This window comes from Dendrobates tinctorius, unplaced genomic scaffold (assembly GCF_039654945.1).
Source record: "Dendrobates tinctorius isolate UK_male_01 unplaced genomic scaffold, ASM3965494v1 ptg000004l, whole genome shotgun sequence".
Taxonomy (NCBI): Eukaryota; Metazoa; Chordata; class Amphibia; order Anura; family Dendrobatidae; genus Dendrobates; species Dendrobates tinctorius.
Window position 1 is genome coordinate 40,790,625 of NW_027361672.1, and position 16,979 is coordinate 40,807,603.

The 16,979-nt window shown below is 43.9% G+C and overlaps 1 long non-coding RNA gene across 2 annotated transcripts in view; it reads left to right on the plus strand.

Moving 5' to 3' along the window:
• The window catches only part of LOC141080973 (uncharacterized), a 140,521-nt gene that overhangs the window by 72,298 nt on the left and 51,244 nt on the right, over positions 1-16,979 (plus strand). For both annotated transcript variants that reach the window (XR_012229278.1, XR_012229284.1), the window contains exon 3: positions 14,486-14,634. This is a non-coding gene — a long non-coding RNA (uncharacterized lncRNA). The remainder of the gene's footprint in view (positions 1-14,485; positions 14,635-16,979) is intronic.

A 16,979-nucleotide genomic window follows, 5' to 3' on the forward strand; every position in this document is an offset into this window, starting at 1 on the left:
GTGGTGAATATTGTACTGTGTGAGGGGGCTGTGGTGGACATCATACTGCATATGGCGGCTCTGGTGGTGAGCATACTGTGTGCGTGGCTGTGGTCGCAGTACTACGGGGGGCAGTGTGAAAAGATGGCATAGTTTGGAAAGGGCAGCATGGTGGACAACATGAAGGCATACTGTGAAGAGGGGCACAATATGGATATGGTGGGGGGGTAGTGTCAATTGAGCACATAATATGGAGAGGGGTTAGCATGGTGAGGGGAAAGTGTGGCGATAAAGAGAGCATAATGGAAAACGGTGGACAGGAGAAAGCCATGTTAAAGGCCGTCGCTGATAAGGGTAACCGGATTGGTGGTTATAGTTGATAAGGGCGGGTGGGTGGCTGATATTGCTGATAAGTGTGGAGTATGCGGTGGTGGTTATGGGTCATTAATGTGGACAGTGTGGTGGGTGTATCTCATAAAAGTAGACAGTTATACAATGAGAGGCATAATTAGGGCACAGTATGGAAAGATATTTTCATGCAGAAGGCATTATAATACTCTTATTTGTAAGGGCACTGTGTTAGGGTGTGTTGCAGAAGACTAGCATAGAGTGTAGTCTGCAGAAACGAGCTGTGACTGTGAAAAGTCATTATGGCGTGTGGACCAGATGGAGACTAGAGGGATTAAAGCAACTCCAATTAGAGAACACGTCACTTATAAGGTACCTGGATGGAAATGTTTATTTGTGATGCTGACTAGGTATCATCAGTATCACAACTGTAAGTACTGTGGTTCCTGAACGGATGACAGGTCTGGTGATGGGTTCATGTTCTGATGATCCTGGTGTCGTATTCATATATTACACAGGTCTGCAAGGGTAAAATTGTTAGAAATATAAGAGGTGATATTTATATACTTTTTATCACTAAACTGAGTAAAAATGTCAAAAAAATTACATCACATACAAGTTTTTTTTCAGAAATACTGACTCCATATCCTTTTTCTTGCGTCATACTTTGACCCCTTTGTGTGACCTTTGGTGGATAATTTTGGTGTCAGTAGATTGGTTAGAAGTTAATGGACACTATGCTGCAATTGGCTGCTGTCGGCAGAGAAGATTTTCTTAAGGCTACTTTCACACATCAGGTTTTCGGTGTCAGGCGCGATCCGGCGTCGTGCCGGAATGCCGGATTCGGCAAATGTTTTGTAAAACCTGAAGTGCCGGATCCGGTTTTCTGCCGGATCCGTCTTGTTCTTGACAGACAAAACCGGATCCGTCTCATCCGGTTCATCCGTTTTTCTATCCGTTTTTCGACGGATAACGCCGGATCCGGTTTTTAAAATTGACCCTTGTGGCCTTCCGAACGGGATTGGCTACTGGAAAACTAGATATAGCATGTTCCTACAGCCCTTCTTTGACAGGTTGTAGAGAAGAAAGTGCAGGTTGGAGAGAAGAGCAAGTTACTGGCGAAGATGGATGTTGTCATTGGAAATATTACCACTAGAAGTTCTGTGACGGTTTCAGGGACAATTTTCCACTATACTTTGTCACCTCAAGGCAGAGTACACTGGGATGACAGAGTGTGAAAGATTTGTGCCCTAAACTTGTGTACCTTCTGGACCAACAGTATATACCTTTGCCAACCAAAGTTGGCTATCTTGTCATGGTCTTACTATTTTTAGCTTTAGGCCACAGGTGTGTACCTGGTTGTGTTTTATGCAAAGTATTTCACCTTTTAACAAAAGTTGTGTACATTGTTAGGAAATCACCAACAATAAACACAACTTTTTAGGTGAAATACTTTGCTTCAAACACAACCAGGAACACAACTGTGGCAAAAAGCTAAAATTTACCCACAGTTATATACCTGGTTTTGAATACCTTTTTACCTTTGAAATACCCTGTATTTAACCTTTTTTTAAAACATAGTTCGCCGCAGAAAGAAATGACAGACAACCATTGTGAAACGATAATTTAACTTTTATTTAAATTTTTTTTTTTATGTTTTTAAAGTGCAAAAAACTTTTTTAATAAAGGTTTTAAACCCAATGGGCATTTTTATTACAACAAAAAAAGATTACAAATCTGTGTACTGTGGGGTGGAAATACTGCTGGAGGGGCTGCGGGACACTTCGACACTGGGATCGTGGTGGGGAAGGAACAGTTAGAGGTGAAGGTGTGGAAAAAGCTACAGAATGGGTGGACATGTGGGAGGCAGAAGAGGTGGTGGGCGGTGGAGTGGAGGGTTGGGCAGGGACTGTAGGAGCAGATGATGTTGATGGAAAGTTGTGTGGGGAAGGAGTTTGGTACGGGGAAGGAGTTTGATACGGGGCAGGTTGCTGGAAGAGGGGAGATGACTGGTACTGGGGAGGTTGCTGGTACTGGTGAGGTTGCTGGTATGTAATAGGAGGGGGAGGATGGAAAGTGGCTGGAGGGGGTGCAGATGTAATAGGAGGGGGAGGATGGAAAGTGGCTGGAGGGGGTGCAGGTGGAGGAACTACAGTGGTGGGAGGTGGAGGTTGGGAGGTAACCTGCTGTAGAGCACCGTGGCACGAATGCATTACATGCATCTGCTGGGTAGGAGATAGTGTTGCCATGCGCTCCACAACAGACCTGAAAAAGGTGTGGTTTGGCGAAGATCTTGCTTCTGAATGCATGGTTTGCAGAAGTGTCTTCACCTCCAGAATGCTGGAGTTGATCTGCTGAAAGCCTGCGGAGATTTGCTCTGACAAGACTTTTAGACAGTTCTGGAAAGATGCATTCAGATGCAATAACTCTTGCGCATAACTCTTTTCCTGACCCCTCTCCCGCTGCCGCCCAGTACCCGCAGGTGTACTAGAGGCGGCAGGGGCAGAAGGGTGGGGTAAAGGGAAAGCGATCTCCTCACCAGCAGCTTCATGTAATGTAGACGGCCACGATGCTCCTGTGCTGGTGGATGGGACAGATGGGTCGAATGTGTGGGAAGGTGCAGATGTACCGGGGCGGTCGAAGTGTCCCTCGGTGCCGGTCTCCTCAGGGATCGCCTCAGAAGGGTCCAATCGTGCAGGCTCCCGAGTGCTGCTCACCGTGCTGTGTAATAAAGAGAAAAAAAAACAATTAAAATACTGACATGGTATGGCCCTGGCTGAAAAAAAAAAAGTTACATCTAACATTTTTTTCACATGTGGTGTGTAATATTTACCTTCTGGTGAGCATTGTTTCCCGGAGGAACGACAGGGCTTGTGCGTACTTGTACTTGCTCCTGCGTCCTCCAGATCCACTCGGGGCCCGCATCTCTTTATTGAACTCCTTCTTGAAACGATCCCTCACAGACCGCCACCGATTCACAATTCTGTTCCCTGAAACGAGAAAGGAGTGGTTAGTATACAACATCAGTGTTTCACAAACTCCAGTCCTCATGGTCCCCAGGGGTCATGTTTTCAGGATTTCCATAGTAAATAGAAATCCTGAACACATGATCCGTGGGGACCACGAGGACTGTAGTTCGGGAAACACTGGTTACATCAAGCAACCGTTACTGTATATACTTACGCTCTTTAATCTGGGCCCGAGCTTCGAGGTCCTCCCAGCGGCCCACAAGGAGAGAACAGATTTCCTCCCAGAGTCGTCGGGTAATGATCAGGTCAGCGTGGCGGCGGTCAGCCATATTCCAGAGCGGCTCCCTTTCTCTGACGAGATCGATGAGGCGGTCCACATCAATCCCTCCATCCTCACCGTCAGAGTCGGGAGCACGCTGTGAAGGCTGTTAAAGAAAAAGACAAAAATAACATAATTAGCCTCCACAAAAGAAATGAAATAAAAAGTGCAAAAAAACAAAGCAAAAATATTTATACTTACACGCTGGTGACCGCCGCGTTGCTGTCGCCGACGACCCTGGGAGGCACTGCGAGGACCTCTTGGCCGAGCACCAGATTGGGAAGACTAGAGAAGAAAACAAAAAATGTTATGTCTTTGGATGTAGGCATTTGTTTGCTGTGTGTGGTCTGCAGAACATTGTTTTCTATGTGTTGTGTGTAGTGTGATGTTGTGTTTCTGCGTTTGATGCAAAAAACTTACCAATTGTGAGCCCACTCCAGGTGTCTGTCCACCCCTTCCTTCTTCTTCTGGGAGCTCCTCTTCATCTTGTGATTCCTGTTTTGAAATAAAAGGCAATGAATAGACATATTACAGAGATGATGGATTTTGGAAATAAAAACTTACCGTCAAACGCTGACGATGCGAGGGAGGGCTCCCAGAAGAAGATGTGCTGTCCTGTTGATGGCCAGACTCCATGGCTGTGGGTATTGCTGCTGCCAGTGATGCCATTTCTGCTGCTGCTGCTGCATCTGTTTGGCGGCTGTTGAATAAAGAGAAACAAAGGGCCAATGAATATCTTGATATTCCATGGCCCTAGTTTGGAGGAATGGGGGATTTGATAATTACCGTCTCTCATCTGCTTCTGGACTCCCCTCCCGTACAGCATGCTGCTCCATTTGGGGTGGTGCTGATGGTGCTGCTGCTGCAGATGTCTGCTGCCTTCTCCTGCGCCTGGTTGCTGTCTTGGGTGGCATGTTGGGTGTGGCTGTGGGTCCCACTGTCTTGCTTTTATATATCCGGATCCGGCGCATTGCGGCGCTCATAGGCTTTCATTGTGTGGAAAAGCCGGACGCGCCGGATCCGGCGGGTACGGCTTTTTCGCCGGAGACAAAAAACGTTACAGTAGACATTTTCTCCAGACGCCGGATCGCGACACATTGCGACACATTGCCGGATCCGGCGAAAACCGGATGAAACGCATGGCCATCCGGCGCGATCCGGCGCAAATGCAAGTCAATGGGGGGGAAACCGGATCCGGCATTGCATTTCGCCGGATCCGGTTTCTGTCAAAAGCGCCGGATCGCGCCTGAAGGCGAAAACCTGATGTGTGAAAGAGGCCTAACCCAGCTTCTAAAGACTATGGTGGTGTCCATAGCATCCAATCATAGCATATCTTTCATTTTACCTCAGCAGTATAATAAATGAAAGCTGCACTGTGATTGGTTGTTATGGGCAGTAAAGACAGATTTTTTTTTTTAGTCAAAGTTCATAACAGTGTGGTGGTGTCCATAGCAACTAATCAGAGCGCAGCTTTCATTTTACCTCAGTAGTAAGAGAACTGAAAGCTGCAGTGATTGGTCGCTAGGGGGAACAAAGGCAGATTTTCTTTTTGATAGAGTTCATAAGAGTGTGGTGGTGTGCTTACTTGGATTCCTTTCATTCTTTAGTGGTTGTAGTGGATTAAGCTTCTATCTCTAGGTGATCAAAATGGCTACAAGGGTGTGCCATAATTCACCGGACAACTTTTGCTACATTTGCGATTGTTTTGTAGTGAAGAAACACAGAAGAAATATTACAGAGTTCGATAAAAAAAGTGTATTTTGCATACTTTGGTGTAAAACTAGGTGATCAGGACAAGTCGTTGGCTCCAAATAGTGTCCTCTGCTTTTGCAGAAGAACTATGACAATCAGTGGCGTAACTACAAAGTTATGGGCCCCGCTGCGAGCTTTCAAATTGGGCCCCCCATGCCAAAATACACGCACATCTCCGCTCTGTACACCTTGTACACACGCAGCTCTGTTCTGTACACCTCGTACACACGCGGCTCCGCTCCGTACACCTCGTACACACTCGGCTCCGCTCCGTACACCTCGCACACACTCGGCTCCGCTCCGTACACCTCGCACACACTCGGCTCCGCTCCGTACACCTCGCACACACTCGGCTCCGCTCCGTACACCTCGCACACACTCGGCTCCGCTCCGTACACCTCGCACACACTCGGCTCCGCTCCGTACACCTCGCACACACTCGGCTCCGCTCCGTACACCTCCAGCACAGCAGAGTCCTGCAGACAACAAGGCTCCTGATCATGTGACCCCTGACTCCTCCCCTCCTGTGACCTCATCACAGGTCCTGTGCGCACAGAAAAGGACTTCATTGCAGGCTGTGGTGTGTCTATCTGGGAATGCGATAATGGGGTGCATGGGGGGGCATGGCGGCTCAGTACGGGATGTGGGGGGGAGTCAAAAACGGGACTGTCACGAGAGAATCAGCACAGTTGGGAGATAACATGGTCTGACCTGCGGACCCCTGACTCCCCCCGGGCCCGGTCGCAGTGGCGACCGCTGCAACCGTGGTAGTTACGCCCCTGATGACAATGGTCTAAAGGGAAGAAAGAGAAATTTTGTTTTGGTGTGTCTATGATCTGGAGGGAGCCACAAAATCATAGTGATGACTACTACTTTTGTACTTGTAACATGTAGGGTTTCGGGCTCTACTGAAAGAAGGAAAGACATGTGTTCCAAGTTTCAGGGACTGTCCGAAACAAAACTGAAGGAAGGCATTTTTGTGGGTCCGGATATTCGGAAACTCATGCAGGATGACTTTTTCAAAACAAAAATGAAAGGTTGAGAAAAGGGCTTGGGATTCTTTTCAAGAAGTTGTGAATAAATTTCTAAGTAACAGATACAAAATTTAAATCCATCATGGAGAATTTTCTGAAGCCTCTCAAAGCCTTGCGTTGTCTGATAAATTTGAAGTTACATTTTTTATATTCCCATTTGGACTACTTTCTTGAAAACCTTGGTGCTATTAGCGAAGAGCAAGGAGAAAGATTTTATTAGGATATCAAGGAGATGGAACGACGATACCAAGGTAGATGGAATGTGAACATGATGGTGGACTACTGCTGGATGTTTCACAGATTCCGATCCATACGCCTTCTATGAGAGAAATGGTGTCAAGAGAAGCTTTGAAGAGAAAAGGAAAAAAGTTGCAAGAATTAATTTCTAGGAAATGAAAATGTATATTCGCGCTTAGACCTCTAGTCCTAGTGGGATGTGATGTACTCTATGGGAGTAAATTAGGGGAACATTAACTGTAGTCCAATGTAGAAATGTTCAGGCAAGAGATGTCCCCAAGTTGGTTATAATATAATCCTGGTCTGGGAATTCTCAAACAAACATAGCAGTCTGGATAGACTGATAAAAAGGAGCGCCGTCTCAGCCCGTGACAGCAGCTCCTGCGCACCCGCTCCACTGGTTCACACGATGCCGGTCTCGCTGTTCAGGTATGATAAGCATCTGGTCGATGCAGGACCTGTGACGTCAGATGGCACGTGACTGAGGCTCGTACAGAGCGCGCAGAGGACCACAAATCCGACACGTTTTGGAGACAACGATCTCCTCTCATTAAATTCAACGATTGGGAGTGCAGGGCTGTGGGGTTCACTCGGTACCAGGCCAGTGTCTTAATGGGGAAGTGTCGCGTGGCGGTAACCCGGTCCGTGGCCCTGGGTTTCCATGTAACAGGTGGAATGGAGATGAATAACGTTTATAGGTAGTTAATTCGTGACGCCACCTGTGGTACTCGGCAATGAAGGTGTTAAGCCGACGCTCGCTGCGGTGCAGATCCTCTAGGATAGAAGGTATAGAGCAGCAAGGATGGAATAGCTCTCCACAGGTAGAGCTGTAGTCCCAGGGCAGTAGTATAGGTGTTGAGATAGATGGTGTAGTATTAGGCACAGAGATGTAGCAGTGCTGAGTAGGTTGGCGCAGGAAGAAAGCAATGACACAGCTGAGTGCAGTTCCAATTCTTTTACTCACGTTTCTGGCACAGACAGGTGCCCGCTTCAGTGCCGCAGCCTCCAGGTGAGGGGCTCAGCCAACTCCCAGGCAGATGGAAGACACCCTTCTAGCACTCCCTTTCTTGTGCCTTTTATGAACATCTCCTTGCTAGCGCTAATCTGAGGTACTTGTAGTTCTGAATCACACTCAAGTTCCTCCTTCTTGATGTTACTTATAACTCCACTCGTATGACAGGCAGCTGTAGCCTGCTTCGGGGACTCCATGCAATCATGTCCCGGCTCACACAAGGTGCTGCTGTGTCTTCAAGTCTTAGGTGGGAATAAAGTGGTCTCAACTTCTATTCCTCCGGTTTCTGCTGTAGGACCATTAGTATCACACACAGCCTCGGATACCGATGCCTGGCCTTGGCGCATCAAACTTAGGAAAGGGCTCTGCACTAGCCCTAGTCCCCTGTCTCTCTCCTCCTCACGTTTCATTCTTATCTATCTTCCTTCTGAACAACTGATCCTGCCTCTTTCCTTGCTAACAGCTCCAGCTCACAGGGAGCTGCTGCAAACACTCTCTCCATCCCCCTCTGGGGATTCTCTGACTAACTTCCTGTCAGCTTTCCCCTCTAGTGTTTCTAAGCTCCACCCAGCACCCTTCATGAACCAAAGCAGCTGCCATAAAGGGTGCTCTGCTGTTCTAAGGTGTCTGTGCTGGATGTAGGTGCTGGAGTCTGGTCAGGTGTTACCATCTTACCTGGGGAGTGGGATACTACACCTCAGGAAGCATTACAGCGTATATTTAAGCAGGCACAAGTGCACTTTAGAGGTGGACCCTCCACAATAACAATGCCATATGGACATGAGTGGGAACTAATATAGTTTCTAACCTTAATGCCTGATTATTACTAACTTGCATATTAAGAGCCTGATATTGTCATCTACTTTGTGGACTCTTGTCAAATCAGTTTATACTAATTCACATTTGGGTCATCGTATATGATTTGTCCAGTTTTGTTTCTCAGTACTGGGATTCCAATAGAGTACATCACATCCCACTAGGACTAGAGGTCCAAGCGCGAATATACATTTTTAGGGCCTATGTTTTGATAGTGACAAGTGTGTGGCTATTGTCTTTATTCTGCAGCTAAGATCCTTGTGCACATCAGCACTACTGTACACAGTTTAATACCACTAAGAATTAATTTCCAATAAAATTGCAGAATCAATGTTCAACAAATTTTTATGTATAATATTGTGTACATTTTTGGCTACAATAAAGAATTTTCTTGTTCATCTCGCTTGCACGTTCCTGCATGTTTTGTGTAAAATCCATATGTTTATTGTTAAAAATAGAAGTTTTTTAAATCAGGGAATAAGAAAACGTAAGAATCAGTCATTGGCATTGAAAACATTTTCATAAACCCAAATTTTGAATACCTGTGTGATGAATACTTCTACAGAACCATCATCACTATATAAATACATCTCCAGGTCTTCATTAATGCATGAATAAAGCACCAGAACCACTGTAAAATGTATGAATACATCAGCAGAACTCCCATCCGTTCATAAATACGTCACTAGAACCACCGTTACTATACTAATATTTCACCAGAAACCCCACAAGTACATGATTACGCCACCAGAATCGCCATTACTTCATGAATATATCACCAGAACCATCATTAGTACAGGAATACTGCCAGAATAAACACCAGCTTTGTCTCAAGCTGTATTTGTCACATGAAAGATGCAAACATCATCAGATGTAACCCTTCTATCTTTAATGGGATCTGTTTGGGCTTGATGGGTATCCATCAATGGTGAAAAAGTTAAGGATTCTCGCTGAAATGGTCCTCAGAGCTTGTTATCTGACCCATTGGTGGGGCTGAGTGTCCTGTTATCTAAATCTCTGACCCATTTCTTTGCTTAGAAGGGGAAGGAAGGTGTGTGCGGATGTAGTAGATGGCCATTGGCCTCATCTTCCTGGGACACCAAAATACCTTGTCACTGGCCTGCTGACATGGATTATAAAGTAAGTACTTAATCTTGATAAGGACTGGTCATACCCATGAGACAGCTGCTGGACAATGTTCCTTCAGCAGATATCTATCTCTCCTGACGCCACCATACACATGAGCATGTCCAATCCTTCTCTTCCTTGACATCTATTGAAGAGAAAATCTGGAGACCCCAGTGCATAGCAGATGGTCGGCTTGTCTTGACAATATGTGTGTTCTTTCATTGAATATGTACGGGGGGGCTTTACTTTTATACTCTGCAGACATGACAGAAGACAGCAGAAGTAAGTGTATAGCTAATATGTCTTTAGATCTCTGAGCTTTGCTGCGTGCCTGCTATCTTATCTCAGCAGTGACACCATCCTGCTATGCCCACGAATTTCTAGCTGTCAGCATTGCATTATGATGGCATCATGATGCATACTGATGACTTCATCAGAGCCTATTAATACTGAGTCCAGGTCTTTTCTCTATTGTCTCACATACAGAATGATTCTTCCTCTGGTGTTCCTGGGATTTACCCAGTTCACATCATGCCACTGGTATGCTTTAGGTTTCAATCTTTTTCCAATATCCTTCACATTTCCCCATACTTGTCCATGTACAGTACATTTCCTCTCATATCAGCTAATGTCTTTCAGTCACATAAAAAGCCCCATTCATTCTACCATCATTTTAGATTTCCATTATGCCATCCAAACATTGGTGCATTTTATTCATACTGCAAGCAAAGTTTGAATTTAATTGTCTATTTATCTATTTAGACTATACTAAATAAAACCTGACAAGCACCTCCTTAGTGTGAATAGGTGCAAGCTGCAATAACTGCACATTATGTAAAAAAGCACAGCAGCACTCTGCGAAGGCCAAGACATACAGAAACAATGGAAACATTAACTCCAAGCGGTATTGTTTCTCAGTAAGATGTACTTACAAAAAAAGCAAAGGTTCTTAGCGTATAAATTGGCCAATTCATGTGCAAGTATTTGTGAAATGTAAAGAAACCATCGAGCAACAGGTAGAGGAGGGCATGACTTTTGGGAAGGGCGGATCTTTAACTCCTGCAGTTTTGTGTGTATAGCGGTGTAGATTTTAGGCAAGAGTTTGTGCCTGGTGGGGCTTATTTATGTGGGGTAACTCTGTCTCTTTTGTGAGGATGGTGGGGGCTGGTCTCTCTCTGTGAGGGGGTTGGGGTTTATATAGAGGAGGTAAATTTGTCTTTCTACCTCTTTCTTTCACCAGATGAAATGGAGAAGACATCTCACACCCTTCTGCACTACTATAATCACGGTCCTAAAACATTTTAATTGTTACTTGTATAATGATGAATGCTTTATTGTATTTTTTTGTTTTGAATTTGCTATTGTATATCTTTTATCAGGTCCAATTTTATCATGATTAACATTATAATAATAATAATAATTTTATTTCTATAGCGTCAACATATTCCGCAGCACTTTTCATTATAACATTGGCATTAACCTTCTAAGTCCAAGGGAAGGGCAATCCTTCAGCGATGGTTCCCTAGACATTTCCTCCACAGAGGAGTTTTTCCTCTCCTGAGTGCTGTAGGATGACTCTTTGTGAGTCAGAGGTTTGCCAAATTTCTTCTCTTAATGTTTAAGTTTACAAAAAGTGATTTATAAAAAATGAATAAAAACGAATCTGAACTGAGAAAGTAAGTTAATGTGTATGCACAATGTAAGTGCATATTAACACATGACCATTAACCAGAGAAAGCAAAAAGCAAAAAACAAATATCCTAAACTGAAAAGTAAAAAATAAACTGCAAAAAATGCATAAAGGTAATAATAAGGGTATTTAGTAAACATAATTTTGATGAAAATAATGTACAAGCCATCCTGCCACGTCACGGCAACCCTTGTGGGACAGTCCCTACTCTAGTATGTGTTAATATGCACTTACATTGTGCATACACGTTAACTTACTTTCTCAGTTCAGATTCGTTTTTTATTCATTTCATTGTGCACTCAGTGCATATATGGGTGTGACTGCCCTCTTTCTGAGATGGGAAAACCATCCTGTCTGGCCTAAGCTTTTACTAGTGGTTCAGCCGCTCAATCCTTGTTCACATTCACGCCACTTGGCAAGTGAAAAGGTTTTAAATACTAGAGTAGGGACTGTCCCACAAGGGTTGCCGTGACGTGGCGGGATTGCTTGTACATTATTTTGATCAAAATTATGTTTACTAAATACCCTTATTATTATTATTACTACCTTTATGCATTTTTTGCAGTTTATTTTTTACTTTTCAGTTTAAAAAAGTGATATATAAAAAAAAATGTAAAAAAAATGTGAGTTGGAATTTATAACCCGTCACAGCTTTGCTGTTTAGGAGTCAGGTGGAAGTTGCAGATAAGTTAAGGTGGACTCATTTTAACTAATTGAGGAGGTAAAAACCTCATGGTGGTGAACAGGCTAGGCTTTGGTGGCCAGCCTCAAGGACGTTGTAATGGTAACGTCAATCAGGGGCAGGCATAGGAGTGAGGATAATAGGGTCATTGGTGCCCTGAAAGTTTACTGGCTATGCTTGAATGGCAAGCCTGGGTGTGCCATCCCTTTTATTGCTGTCTGTCCTGGTGATATATGTCAGACAGCTGGGGGTATCACAGTACTTGTGAATCCCAATGTACTAGCACTTCACCTGACTCCTTCTGTGATTGTTTTAATCTTGTGATTTACATAAAGCTGTGGCCAGTTTGACAACCAAAATAGTGTGCTTTGTGTATTTATTCTAGTGCCTAGGTTTACTGTAGTTATGGTTTTTTTTTTAGATGGAGTGGGGATCCGTCCCATATCCAAAAGTCAAGTGAAGGATGTATGGTTTTCTAAACATTTTAAAAATATAAATCTGAAAATTGTAACTTGTTACTGCTGCAAGTCTTTTGGGGTATGTTTCGATTAGCTTTGCACGTCTAGAGGCAGAAGTTTTTGCCCATTTTTTTGAAAATTAGCTCTAGCTCAGTGAGATTGGATGGAGGGCGTCTGTGCGCAGCAACTTTCAAGTCTTGCCACAGATTCCTAATGGGAATTCGGTCTTGACTTTGACTGGGCCATTCAAGCACATGAATATGCATTGATCTAAGCCATTGCAGTGTAGTTCTGGCATTATGTGTTAACAAGGGCACAGATGCAACAGCGCAGACAATGAGGAGATAGTGGTATATGTGTAAGGGGTTACAAAGACTGTTGTATTCCCCAAGCACGTCCCGGTTAAGTATTAGTACTGTACATTTTAGTGTTTATGTTCTTGGGACATGTATTTTATATATTCTCGTCTTGCCTTGTAATGCTGCTATGTACATAGAGCTAATGTTTTGTAATATACTGTATGTTCATAGGTGTCTAGGGATAGTGTAGTTTCGTAGTTTTGCCACTTGATGGGGGCAGTTTAGTCATTAGATAGAAATGCCACATAGTGTACATAGTAAATAGTTAAGATAGAAGGAGCACGGTGGATAAGGCAAGAAGGACTTCCTTATATAGTTCAGTTGGGGCCAGGGTGCCCATTCATCTCACATGGGCTAACTAGCCCTGGGCAACACCGTGCTGCGCAACATTAGCAAGCGTGAGGCCCAGCACTCTGGTATTTGTGGCCAGGTCATCGTCAGAAGAAGCAGCAGAAACAGTGCTAGCAACGCAGCTTAGTGGGAATTGCAGCTGCTAAGGAAGACTAAGCAGTACTGACAGGTCACTCAACATGTGGCAGATTATTGTGTGGGCTGATGCCCTCAGGACTGGAGCAAAACGGTCAAGGGAATCCCCAAACGGAGTAAGGTTACACAGGGAGGACGCTGGAGAACCAAACGATACAGTTCATCCAGGAAGCGAGCTTAGTGACACAGAGAAAAGGACAGGGACAGAGGAAGAGTTGCATGGTGTGAAATCTGATGCTGGAGCGACTATAAATGTGCTGCGTACAAGGATGAGTAAAGTTGTTTACTTGCAAGTTGATTTGGACTGTGGCTCATTTTGTGAAAAACAGGACAGAGGAAGCCTCCAGAAACGTACGGAGGGATCTGACGGTGCAGGTGAAGAAGCCACAGGTATGCAGAGCTATGGACAGTATGTGTATATGATGGGAGGGCAGGGCACGCTAATGAAAATGCTATCAGCTACGACTACCGCCCTGAACTTCCCTCATATATGAACCAACAACTATTTATTTTGGTAATAAAATAAAAGGGGTGCCTTCAGCACAATATCAGGGGATTGTGCAAACAGTGAAAATGAAACAAGCTATGTTACATGAAAAATACAGTAATACAGATGAACAAGATATGGACACATTGCTTTTTACATACTATCATTTTATTATTGCCACTAAATATCTGCTGTCATACGTCATGTCTTGGTCCTAATGGCCCAACCTAAAGGATGTCATTGTGCTCGTCACCGTCGTCACTCTCTAAGTAACGTACAACGTCACACAGACTGTAACATGAGTCGATAATATTGCCTGATAAGCCACAAATCACAGGTTGGTGAGTTACTCGGCCCACCCGTCACGCTGGCCCTCTTCATTCCCTGAAGTTGGCCGCGGACCCCAATTAGTATCGCATGTCCACACTAGAAGCAACAGATCACAAGAACTTCCCTGAGTTGCAACCTAGTCTTCTCTCTCAGCTCTTACTCTGCTCACATGGCTCAGCTCTCCCGGCTGTGGTCTCTCTCGAGTCTACACTCGGGTCTGGTCTCTCTTTGGGTCTTCACTTGGCAGGGACATTATGGAGAAGTGCAATGTGGGGGAATAATATGGAGAGGGCCAGTGTTGGGGATATTTAATGCTGGAAGCACACTGAGGGGGACAATTATTTAGCATGAAAGATATTTTTATTTATGAAATAGTATAATCATGCTTTTATTTTTAAGGGCACTGTGTCAGGGAGTGCTGCTGAAGACCTATGAAGAGGGAAGTCTGAAGAGATGAGCGCTGGGTGTGAAATCTCATCATGGTGTCTGTACAACATGGAGATAAATGGATGGGAAAGACTCCAATGAGAGACGAAATAAACTGCAAGGTTCTTAGATGGAAATGATTATTTGCGATGCTGCCTGCATCCCATCATTAATGTGGTTTATGTATGCAGTTTGATGATGACTTGAAACAACTGTCAGTATCTCCTTACCATTGTTAAGGACATACTGGGAGTTGTAGCTTTATGTGGTACAAATGTTTCGGAGTATAACCTGACATTACAATTGATTTCTGTACTAAGCTTTATTCTTGCATTCAAATACTTATGATTGTACTGGTGCTGTACTCATGAACTGATAGCAGTTCTGGTGATTTGCTCATGTTCTGATGCCATATTCAAGTACTGTTGATGCTCCTGGTGTCATATTTATGTATTAATGCTAGATCTGGTAACATAGTAACATAGTTAGCAAAGCCGAAAAAAGACATTTGTCCATCCAGTTCAGCCTATATTCCGTCAGAATAAATCTCCAGATCTACGTCCTTCTAAAGAACCTAATAACTGTAAGATATAGTAACATAGTTAGCAAGGCCGAAAAATAAAAAATTTATGGGGGTTACATCTTCAGAACCATCATCACTACATAAATACATCACCATAGACATCATTATTAGATGCATACAACACCAGAACCACAGTCACTATATGAAAAAATCATCAGACCTCCCATCAGTACTTGAATATGCCACCAGAACCAACATTGCTACATGAATATGTCACCAGAAACCTTTTAAATGCATGTATACACTACCAGAATGACCATTACTAAATGAATATGTCACCTGAGCCGCCATCAGTCCTGGAATACTACATGCGTTTCATCAATTTTGTGGACTCTGTATCGTCCATCATTTGATGATGGCTGTTAACAACTTGCCATTGTTAAGGACATACAGGGAATTGTATGTTCATGCAGTTCAATTATGTATTGGTCTTACCTGACATTACAATTGATCGTTGTAGTAAGCTTGGCGCTATGTACAGTGCTGTGCAAATTAATTGGAACAAAACATTTTTTTAAGTAAAATCGTAAGTTGGTTTCCAGTCAGTGATTCAAGCCAGTTTTAACTGCTTTGAACAGGCACTCACACCTGTTCAAAGCAGTTAAAACTGGTTTGAATGACTGACTGGTAACTAACTTACGATTTTACTTAAAAAAATGCTTTGTCCCGATTAATTTGCACAGCACTGTACATGTACTGATGGTAGTTCTGGTGCTGCATTCATGTACTGATGGTTGTTTTGACGCTACTTTCATGTACTGATGGTGGTTATGACAAAATATTCATGTATTGACAGAGGTTCTGGTGCTGTTTTCATGTACTGTCGATGTTTCTGCTGCTGAACTCAGGTACTGATGCTGGTTTTGGCACTGCATTCATGTGCTGACGGTGGTTTTGGTGCAGCATTCGTGTACTGACAGTTGTTTTGGTGCTGCATTCAGGTACTGATGGTGGTTCTGGCTCTGCATTCTGGTACTGATGGTGGATCTGGTGCTGCATTCATGTACTGATGATGGTTCTGGCTTTGCATTCATGTACTGACAGTGGTTCTGGCACTGAATTCAGGTACTGATTGTAGTTCTGATGTTGTACACATGTAGCAATCCATAACATGCTTCATGGTTATGTTTCGACTTTAAAATCCTCAAAACTTAGAGATTTCAGATTATGAGGATTTGGTAAGTTTCTGCTCCAAATACTCAGTTTAAATTAGTATGTGTTCACATTTATTTTTTGAAGCAGAAAATGAGCAGAAGCTCTCCAAACTCTTGGAGAAATGTGGTTCTGGTGATGTATTAATGTACTGATGGTGGTTCTGATGATGTACAGTATTCATATAAGTGTAAGGGTCGGCCAGGACTATAGTCGTGGCCAAAGACACTAAAGCATCAGTGTCCAGGCCTTCCCTCACAGAAAAATACAATTCGCTGTTTGGCGTACCTGCATCTCCAGGTTCGGGTCCCCTTAGGTACTTCCCAAGCTGCGACGGCCCCTCTCCGAGGCAACTCCCAGTAATTGAGACACAGTCCATGGTAATTTGAATGTTTTTTTTACTGACAACTTCACACAATATATCCACAGTTGGCACATCATAGATTAAACATTCTTCTTTACTTGCTTTCCCTGCTTTGCTGACACTTTTATATGGCACATACCCGGACTGGACCATCTTAGACTGCTTCCCAGTGTTAGGCGTCGGATTTCGCAGGGATCCAGACCCTCACATTCTGCAGTCTCCTGCTGTTTATCTACTGCAGAGGAGACTGCAGAGGAGATTGCCTTGCAGCAAATCTCTCCTGAGGCTAAGTCCTTCTGTCCTCCTACTGAGCATGCTCATGGGACGATCTCCCATTGGAGATCGGGATTCATGTGCTCAGGTCCCGC